At 38.1% G+C, this 10,383-nt stretch overlaps 1 protein-coding gene across 15 annotated transcripts in view; it reads right to left on the bottom strand.

Moving 5' to 3' along the window:
- Positions 1-2,343, bottom strand: part of LOC131688624 (protein artichoke) — a 45,921-nt gene extending 43,578 nt beyond the window's left edge. For 5 of the 15 annotated variants that reach the window (XM_058973016.1, XM_058973013.1, XM_058973012.1 and 2 more), the window contains exon 1: positions 1,819-2,343. The gene's annotated coding sequence lies outside the window, so the exon portion shown is untranslated. Of the gene's footprint in view, positions 1-1,563 lie in introns of all 15 variants that reach the window. The other 10 variants (XM_058973009.1, XM_058973018.1, XM_058973003.1 and 7 more) reach the window with 6 other exon arrangements.
- Positions 2,344-10,383: the final 8,040 nt, after the last annotated feature.

Below are 10,383 nucleotides of genomic sequence, written 5' to 3' on the forward strand. Positions count from 1 at the left end.
AGGCGCGCAGTAAAGAAGTCACATTTGTCTTTTTTTTGAGCTGCCGAAAAGATTGGCACAAGCTTGACTTCAATAAACCACAAAAGTTACATGGTAACCTATAAACGGTTGGTAGCTTTTGTGTTTGGGGTCATGAGCATTCATTTATTTTTTAATTGAGGCCATTGTTTTTGTAAAAGGTTTGTCACAAATCCAAATTTTACGGTGAAAGAAAACTTTGAATTATCTATTAGTTGAAACGTTATTTCTCAAATGAGTAACGTAACAAAATCGATTGTATTGTATACAGGGTAGCTTTGGAGAAATTGGTCGGTGTTAGGTCAGAAAGGACTAAGTCGCAAAACATCAAAAACTGACATAATGATGGCAATGGATAAAGAATGTCTTCAGATACATGCGGCTTCTGCCAGATTTGAAATATGGAACAATAAACAAAAATAATGGCAAAAATTAATTTTCAATTATAATGTAAAGAATGCTGCGATTCAAACTTTAAGCTCGTTTTCCTCGAAAACAATATATTGTCACTTAGTTCGGTCTGATTTAACACCGACCAATTGATCATTTGAATATTCCCCACAATCTAACACAATCTAATGAACACCAAAATTACTATGGCAAAACAAAAAAAAGTTTTCTTCGGGAGAGATAGAAAATTGATTTCTTTAACAAAGTTGTGGAGTGCAACTAATATACAAATCCAATTTTTTAGTGTTATGGGATTGAAATATTTCGGCCAAGAATTGATCCACTGGGTTCCTGCTCCCATATCGTATTGTTCCGAGCAGAGAACTGAATTGTTAGAGCGTCTAAAATGTGCCAGTTGCGCACGTTGTATCATGGTGTTGACCTGGCTGCGTTATGCGAATCCCTTACGCAGTGGAGCTTTGTTGTCTTCGCGAATCGTGGGATCGTGGCCCATTGAAATCCTGTATGGTTCGCTACATAAGTCAGAGCGTGTTTGGTGCCTTCTAGTTGTGCAATTCGCATTGAAGATAAAATATACAGTTTTTTCTAATGAACAATGAGTAGATTAGTAGTACTACTGCTAGCAACAAGACAGTCATGACTAATTCACGTGAAATGATTCATGCATGCATTCTCGCAAGTAGGGCTATTGGCATTACGTCATTTGGGATAGCTCAGATACGAATATGCGCGGCTTTGAATGGATGAATACGTGAGGATAGAATTGAAAATTGTGCTGTTTAGATACTTGTGCTGTTTTCATTTTTTATATTTTTATGTTTCTAGAGAACATTTTTGCGCAAACAGGAAAAAATAATCGATAATAGTACGTTCTATAAATTTTACACTGCTAATTAAAAATGGATCGAACGAATTAATACCTAATTAAGCGAGATAAACGTTCGGAAATGGTGAGTGAAGCTAAGCAATCTTGTGAAAAAAATTCCACACCCAGAGGCGAGACTCGAACCCGCACAACCTTTGAGACTCCGGCCCAATGGATACCACCAGTCCTAAATAAGGTATTGGCACTTAAGCCAAAAGACCAAAAAAAAATGAATTATTAGAGATAAACGTAATTAGGTAATAATTTACTTGAAAACAAAACCTGGAATTTGATCGAGTTTATTTATATCACTAGATCATCATTTGCCTAACACCATTTTACACATTTCGCTTCAAATATCATTTTTCGCTCAGCACACATGTTAAACATCTACTCTCGAATCGAATTTTCACTATCGACTCAACCACCAATCAAACATATAAACTGTTTCGTGTGTCTTCATAATTCTTCGGTTAATGGTTGAAACTGCCACAAAACTCCAATTAATGCCATATCACATTCACCTCCAACTTTATTCCGTAAGCTTACGTCTAAGAAATCCGCAAATCATCGATTCACGCACGCCGTTTACTAAACTTGAATCAGTATATATTTTTCGGGGGTTCGTTTTCGTTACTGCCAAACGATGATCAAATCTTCACATACGGACACGGTTCGTGGTTTTCCATCATTTCACTTTCCGTTTTCAGCTCCATAACACCGCTTTGTCGGGTGGTCATTTTTCTTCACATTCACCCAATCCGAGGAAGGCCTTTTGGGTTCGAGGGCGCGTGTTCAGGTACGGATTTTCTAAACTATTTTGATCCTGATTTATGTCACGCGAGCATCGTGATTTCGGCAATGAATAGTTGCAAAATTTTCGCCACACACCCGTCACAGAATAAACACATATGTTGTGGGTTGTTTATTTCGCAAGCTTCTCACTGCTTCACTGCATTTATGTGCAATACTACTGTTTTATTTCCATGCAAAACTAGCGCACTATTTTCTTCCAACCATGGTTCGAAAAAACGCGACCGATCGTAAGGAAACCCGACACTCGACTGACGAGCTGAGGGCACATCGAGGAACATTTAGGTGCTACCGATTTTCCGAGCCGCTTCTGTTTCTTTGTGATTGTGTCTGCCTTTTTCCCTGCTCGAGAGGAGTCTCGGTGGTATTGTTGCTGCTGCTTGCTACTGATGATCAAGCTAGCTTTTCCGTCGCCACACGCTCTACGAAGAAGGTGTGCACAAAGCTTTTCGTAACGCAACAAGGAGCAGCTGAGCCGTCAATCGTTGTTGGCGGTAGGGTTTATTGTGTCGGTTTGTTGATTATTTGAGGAAATTGGAACAGAATTGCCAGTTATTTTTTCTCGTATAGTCAACATGTATTTGCATCCCAAGTCATCATTCACCATGATTATATTTTGCCACAGAAATTAACTTTAGAACAATTTTCTATTACATCATTCGCCTCTTCCGACTTGAGCCTAGATCAATTCTCCTAAGTAGAAGTAATTATGGAAAATTGACTCTTTAAGCAAATAGTAAGAGACTTTCTGTCTTTAGCACAGTTGTTAAGAATGCCATTTAAAACTACTTTGTTGAAGATATGAATGCTACCTTGTATGCAGCAAATCTTGACAAAAATGATATTTACGAAATTTTCTTGGATAGGTACAGATTTCTTCAATATTATCTTTTATTGCAAGCTCCATTGATTCATGTGTTGGATAAAACGTGACTTTTATTGTTATGTGATGTGATTAAAGCCACCATCAGCTCGTGGAAATTCAAGAAAATGTAAGTAGAACTTTAGTAGCCCTGAAACAATTTATCACTCAACCTTCGTCTGATCGTTGTATTTGAGGTAATGTAATGTGGTTGAGCGGACCCGCAAGCAGAGACACTTACGCGCATTGTGCGGGAGAAAAGTGTTCTTTCTAACAATAATATCCAGTCGATAGGTAACTAATTTCGCTATTCGTGATTAACGTAGGGGGCGGTGGGGAGTTGAACATAGTTTTGTTTTCGGGGCATAACTACCATAAACATTGATCGATTTCCAATATTTGAACTGGTATTTGTAAAGGACACCTTGATGCATCCATAGCATGAAGGAATTTAAAATAATCGTTATATTGTTTGAGATACAGCAGATTGCGTGAAAAGCGTGAAATCGACATTTTTAGTTGTAAACCATCGCAAAAAGTAGGATCAATGGAACATTTTTTGTGGTTTATTTTTATTAGGGCTATAAAAGATAAATTTTAAGATATTTCTAAACTAATGGTGAGATGGAAAAGTTACCTGATTCGCGATGAATAGGTGACAACATGATTCGCTATAAGCCACCTGAATTCGCGGTTGTGGCACGGGGCGATTAAGAACATGGGTTAAGACAACATTTTCCAATGAGAAAGTGCGTCATGACAGTAGAAATATTTAACATTAATTACCACATTTTTATAATTTATAGCTTAGCGGGTATTGACGGTGTTAACAACTCCCCATGGTTCACTACACCGCACCGTCTCCTACCTAACTGTTTATTTTGAGAAGGGTACGTTAAACTCATATCGAATCTTCTGAAATCCTGAAGCTTGAACCAAGACAGGCATGAAGAATCCATGTGAAATGCCTCATGCATGCATTTTCACAAAAAGCACTATTTACGTGTGTCTAATATCAGTGTTCAGCACTCGCGATATCTGTGCTTTTTCCAGTGTTTCAAATAAACCACACATTTCACACCAAGGAGCCTGTTTCCAAAGGAGCGGTGGAAACCAATCATTGTTATGCACGTTTCTGGGAGTGAGTAAAAAAATCAAAGCAATCCAAGTGGGTTTTGACTCTTAAGTTTTCGCTCCTGGTTTTCATCTAGTATCCTGTTTTCACTTCTTGGCGGTTTTCACTCCTCAGGAGCCAAAAAACCATGAGTGATGAAATCATGGATTTTAATGATTTGTCAAACTATGGTTTTTTCAGCGCATGCGGATAGGAGTGATTTTTGAAACACTGGCTTTTTCAGATACGGTGATCATAGATAGGAATCCGTGTCATTTCACCCATGTTCAAAATGGTCATGTTGAAGTTGTCGCAAAGCTCATGAATTAAGGTAGATCGATTATCGTCATGAAGGCAACCCCATGCCGTACCGTGGGAGTTGAAGACACCTAAAACTAGCTTCGGTGCGGGGAGGAGTTCCACAATATAACAAAGCCGTCGGTGGCTAACTCTCTAGGCTCTAGGGGGATGTAGGTGGAAGTAATGCAAAGGGTTTTGCCTTTAATTCTGGTTTGGCAAGCGACAACTTCAATGCCTGGTGTCGAGAGGAGGTCGATTCGATTGAAAGAATAGCGCTTTTTGATCCCCAAAAGTACTCCTCCTTAAGAATCTTCTCGTCCCAAGCGAATAATGTTAAAAACGTGGAAGTGCAGGTCTATTTCTGAAGTAAGCCATGTCTCGCATAGTGCAAATGCTCCACATTTCAAGTTATTTAGTAACATTTTAAAAGAATCGATTTTCGGGATAATGCTTCTATCATTCCATTGTAGAACAGTTATTAAATCGGAGATGTCGTTCGATGAATTAGCCATCTAAGGATACAATCGCTGAAAGGAGAGGCCATTTCGCAGTAAACTGCATCAATAATATTTTTACTGCGGGGAGAAAGCTTATCAAGATGCTTTTAAGAGGGTCAGAAATATTTGGTGCTGTAAAAATACGATCCACAATGTCAGAGAAATTTATTAAGCCAGCGCTGGTTTCTTTCTCTGGCTGAGATATGGGAACACTTGGGGTTTTTGATGTTCCTGGATGTGCTGGAAACTCCTTCTCTGAGCTCAGGTTTCTGAGATCGGAAGCGACTTGCTTCGGTTTTGCACCAGTACTTCCTTGAGTAATTATTTTAAGGGGACAAGAAGAGACACCTTCTGGCCTTTACGACGAAGCTTGGGAGAGGAAATGTTTCTCCTTTTTCTATTGCTTCTAGGCACATCAGAAGATGTTCTCTCCTGGGGTTTATCACAGTCGCCTTCGTCAGTAGACGAGTTGGTATAGATGTTCATAGAGGCCGGTGGCGTAGCTATCTTTGCAAAAGATCGCGTAGAGCGTCCCTGAAGGGAACGCTTGAGATTCTCCTCGTGCTTTTTATACGCGGGACATGCCGGGAGATCAAATGGGATTCCCCCTCAGTAGAGACACTTTTCGACATCCCTTCCACAGGAATCATCCGCAAGATTCCCACAACGGGTCTTATTGATACAATGGGAGGCTGTGTTCGAATTGTTTGCAATTAGTACAGTTCATGACCCGCGGCACAAAGAGGCGAACAGGTAGACGAACCTTGTCGAAGAGGAGGTAGTTGGGTACAGCAGAACCGGCGAAGGTAACCCGATAAGAGTCTGAGTTGACGTATATTTTCTTCCTTCAGCTGCGACTGATGCTGAATACGAACGTTTGCACTCCAGTATATTCACTGGCTTAAGCATAAGGTCTTTGAAACAGCCAGTCCCATGTTTCAGCAGGTCCTCGCAGCTCAGACTCAAATCGGAGACTACCCCGCAGACTTAAACCCTGTTAGCTGGAATATACACCCTGTACTGTTTCGTAAAGGAACCGTAGCCAACAAAAGCATTTGCTTGATTTTAGGAGGGGGGGGGGGGGGGGGTGTAAGGGTTTCAGCGTGAAAAAAACACTTCTTTTGTGATTTTTTTTTAAAACTTCGCGTGAAGCGAATTGATCAAAACTTTTGTACAAAAATTTTTAATTAAGGGGTTTTTTTTACTCATTTTAAATAAAAATTACTATTTTTCACGCAAAATTAAGCCTTTTTATGAGCAAATACTTCCTTAAATGAAAAATTATCTCAACGACTCAACGTAGGGGTTAGCTATTTTTAATGTAGAATATGTATGCAAAGTTTGAAGGAAATCGGTTTACTAGTTTTTGAATGGCAGGTAACACCGCAAATCATGTTTTTTCCAGAGACGTTCTACAAAAAGCTTCGTCACCGAGTCGTTTGTCGATATTTTTGCATAGAAAAATAACCGCATGTTGTTGAAAGATACACTATAATGTACATAAGTTTTGATAAATTTGCTTCACGCAAAATTCTAAAAAAAAATTAAAGAAAGTGTTTTTTTTCACGCTGAAGCCTTTATCCCCCATCCCCCCCCTAAAACTGTTCACAACCACCCGAAGCTTATCAGGGTAAATTTTTGATATCTCTGTCACGGCCGAATACCGGTCCGTCAGTATTCGAGAAATCTGCAATAGATTCAAATATTTTTTGTCTTTGGTCCGAAAAAAAGATCACGAAGGATCCGGTGGTCGAGCTTCGATGTACTTTAAGCCGGAGAGCCGATTTTGTTTCGATGTCCATCTTACCTTGAGACGAACCGCCGTCAGCGGAAGTCATTTTTGCACGGGCCTATTGCCCAGTGTACGTTAGTAAGAGAACCAAGAAACGTAAAATAATACTTAATTTGTGTATGTAACGGTATCCAGACGGCTTACTAGAAGAACACTGCTTCACTGGTCACTGACCGGCTAACGGTACTCAGAAGCAGAAACACAAAAGAAAGGAAAAAATACTGAAACCTCGACGAGGCGTAGGATGCGCAAGATAACCTTGAACGCGGATTAGCACTATTCTTTGTCGTTATAGGCAGGGATGTAATGCACCTCAGAGCAAAGAAAGAGAAGAATAAAAACGATCATCACTTTTCATGCGAACCACCGCTCTTCTCTTTTACAATAAACCTCTTCACATCGATGTGTGTTGCTCCCATACGTGTATTCTACTCCATGGCTGCACACCTCAAAGAGTAGAAATAAAGAGGCTCTTTAGTGTGAATCTTGGTCCCACGCGCACGGAAGCAGAGAAGGCAAACAAAAAACATTTTAAAAACGACTTTAATCCACCTAACAGTGTGATGAGACATTTCTTATAACTCTTATCACTCTCTTCGGATATTATATCGTTTGAGAACATTTAGAACTTGATGCTTCACGATGTTTTTGATAACACATACTACATGGGATTGTGGCAGGACTCAGCATAGCCATAGGACAACATCAGTGCTAGAAATCTCAAACCAAATCAATGGGAAAGCGAAAAAATGCCCCATAAAATAGACATACAAACGAATTATTGCTAATGCTCTGTTAATAAAATATCTAAATTCCTCAATCAATGCATTGTGGTGGGAAAACTGAATTTTCCTAAAGGGGTTATGTATATTGTACTGAGCCAAAAAATCGAAGTTTATACTTTACTCAAATTTCCAACGCGACTGAGACCTAAAAATCAACGCTTTTTCTGAAAAAAAAAACGCGATACTAGCAGTGACACCATTCAAAGAAAATCAACAGTGAATATTTCCAGGCTTGGTTTTATTTCCTATTTAAGAACTATTGTGTTTTTTACATCCTAGATTGCATGATTCAGTGATCGAAACCCAAAACTTGAATGAAGTATTTGAAATTATTAAATTATAATTTGTGTTTGCCATTGAAATTGACAAAATGATAGTATCGCCCCTTTGACGATTGTTTACTTTTTCGGTCCCACTTATCAGCATTGAAGTATCGCCCTTACGTTTTTTTACAATACCAATTTTACAATTGGTGAGGGTTTGGTGAAAATCGATCTTACTGTCCAAACGGCATAATTCCGAAACCGTAATTTTAGTTTTAAAATTATGCAGAATTAATTTTTCAGAAAATAGTTCAGAGTTCGTGTTTTTAGCGAATTTGTTGAGACTTTATTGTAGTCATGAATATTAACCTGAGAAAATTCACCATAAATACTTCTTGGACGATATACCGCCAAAATTACTTTATCAAATGATGCGCTGTTTAACGTTTGTAAAACTCATCGAAGATACTAAACCTCCGAAATTGGCGATTTCAAAATGATGTTATCTTGACCTTAAATTACTGTTTTTGAACATTTGACCTATACATATAATTGGTCATACAACAAAAATCAAATTCTCATCAAAATCGATCAGGACTTGCTAGAGTCGAATGGAAATCGTCATTTCTCATAAATTTCTCTCTGGAAAGTGTTATCCTCGATATTAATCATATTACGTTTTCGTCTCAACTCGACGCATTCCCAAAATAAAAACCTGTTTTAAACCACCTAGTGGTGCAATTGTGCTTTTCTCATTTGTCCAGACTACGATTCCATGGCGGGTTATGTTCAATACAATGGTGGAAATGAATATTACATGTTCAGTACGATTTGCACATACGTACAATGGATCGACAGCCACGATCTTGAGATACTATGTGATACTGAAACATTGCTTGACCGGCGCTGGTTTCAAGCGATGTTTCACTATCACATAGTAAGATCCGGGATATCCAGGTCCTGCCAAAAATTTTCAACTTGTTAAGAAATTTTAAACTAGTTTTAATTTTAAAGTAGCAACCCCTCACTGCATACTCCCTCCGGGCCGGTATGATTGACGATTTTTAGAGTGATTGCATAACCTTTCTATATGAGAAAGGCAAAAATGTACCAAAGTCCAAAAAAATCAATTTTTGTCAATCATTATTTTTTTCGAGTTTACATCAAATCTCGATGTTTCATGCATTATAAAGTCATTTGGCATCAAAAATACAAATTTGATTTTGAAAATTTTTATTCCAGTTTATATGGGAATTTTCTGTGTGATTGCACTCTTCAACTCGTAACTCCGGAACCGGAAGTCCAATCAATAAAAAAACTCAATAGCAGCCGATGTACCTTTCATTTGAGACTAACTTTGTGCAAATCGATCCAGCCATCTCTGATTAACAGAGGTCACATTTTTTTCCACATACACACATACACACACAGACATTTTCCGATCTCGACGAACTGAATCAATAGACATATGACACTCGGCCCTCCCGGTCGGGATTAGATTGACGAATTTTAGAGTGAATGAGAAAGGCAAAAACATGTTTAGCAAATGTTGAAAGTTATGCATTTTTTTGGTGCGCAGTTCTATGTTTCATAGACATTAAATCAATTTTAACTTCGCTTCCTATTAAATAAAGACCCTTATTACAGTACATCTCTACAAAAACGAGCTCAATTTGAAAAGAAATCTGAGGATTATGATTGATTACAGAATTCTGGAATTTTCTATTGGAATGTTTTCAGGATTTTGATATTGATGCAATTAGACAACTGTGAAATCAAGACCAATAGATCAGTTACATATCAGGACCCCATTCCGACAATTTATCAAAAGTCCTCATGACGTTTACAACAACAGGATATCAATGTACGGATCAGATAATTGTTATTGTAATATTGAATCAAATCAGTCTGCATCAATAAATTTTCAACTTCAATACAATTTTTTTGTGGGTGTGGTGGGGGGGGGGGAGCGTTGTGTGGTGTTAAACCCCAAAACCTTCTCTTGGCAACGCCTGCGCTTGGAGTTATTTATTTCGCTTTTCATTTTCCGATATGTTTCAGATCGATCCGATGATCATGAGTTAGAAAAATTGCAGTCAGAAGGTTCGCACAAATGAACATTTTTGCACTGATAAGTTATCAAGTTCCTTCCAGACAACTTGGAAGTATTCGGTGATTATTTCTAGCGGTTGTAGATAGAAAAATGAAATGCAAAATTCGTTTTATCGAAATAATGTTTGGCTTATTTCAATGGATTATTGCTATATGGAACAATAAATGGGCGACAAAGAGTAATCAAGCCATAACTTTTAAAGTATTCAAAATAGATATTTGAAGTCTTCAGTAAAGTTATTCGCAAAAGTAAGAGCTACAAATTTGCTGAAGGCATCATTTCGATATAATCACTTCCAAGAAAATTTGTGAAAATATCTCACTCATAGGGGGATTAATCAGCAAAAGCACAATACCAAAAGAAAGGGCATATTTCCTCCATTAAATTCACCGAAGATACTATTGACCTAAAATAAACCGTTTTGGCGTTAAAAATAGATTACATGTTTTTGGTCATATTTCTGGCAATGGGAAATGATAAAAATCTTTCGTCCGCATTTAATGTTAAATATCTCTTTTGATAATAGTCCGATTTCGACAATCTATAGCTT

This window comes from Topomyia yanbarensis, chromosome 3 (genome assembly GCF_030247195.1).
Source record: "Topomyia yanbarensis strain Yona2022 chromosome 3, ASM3024719v1, whole genome shotgun sequence".
NCBI lineage: Eukaryota > Metazoa > Arthropoda > Insecta > Diptera > Culicidae > Topomyia > Topomyia yanbarensis.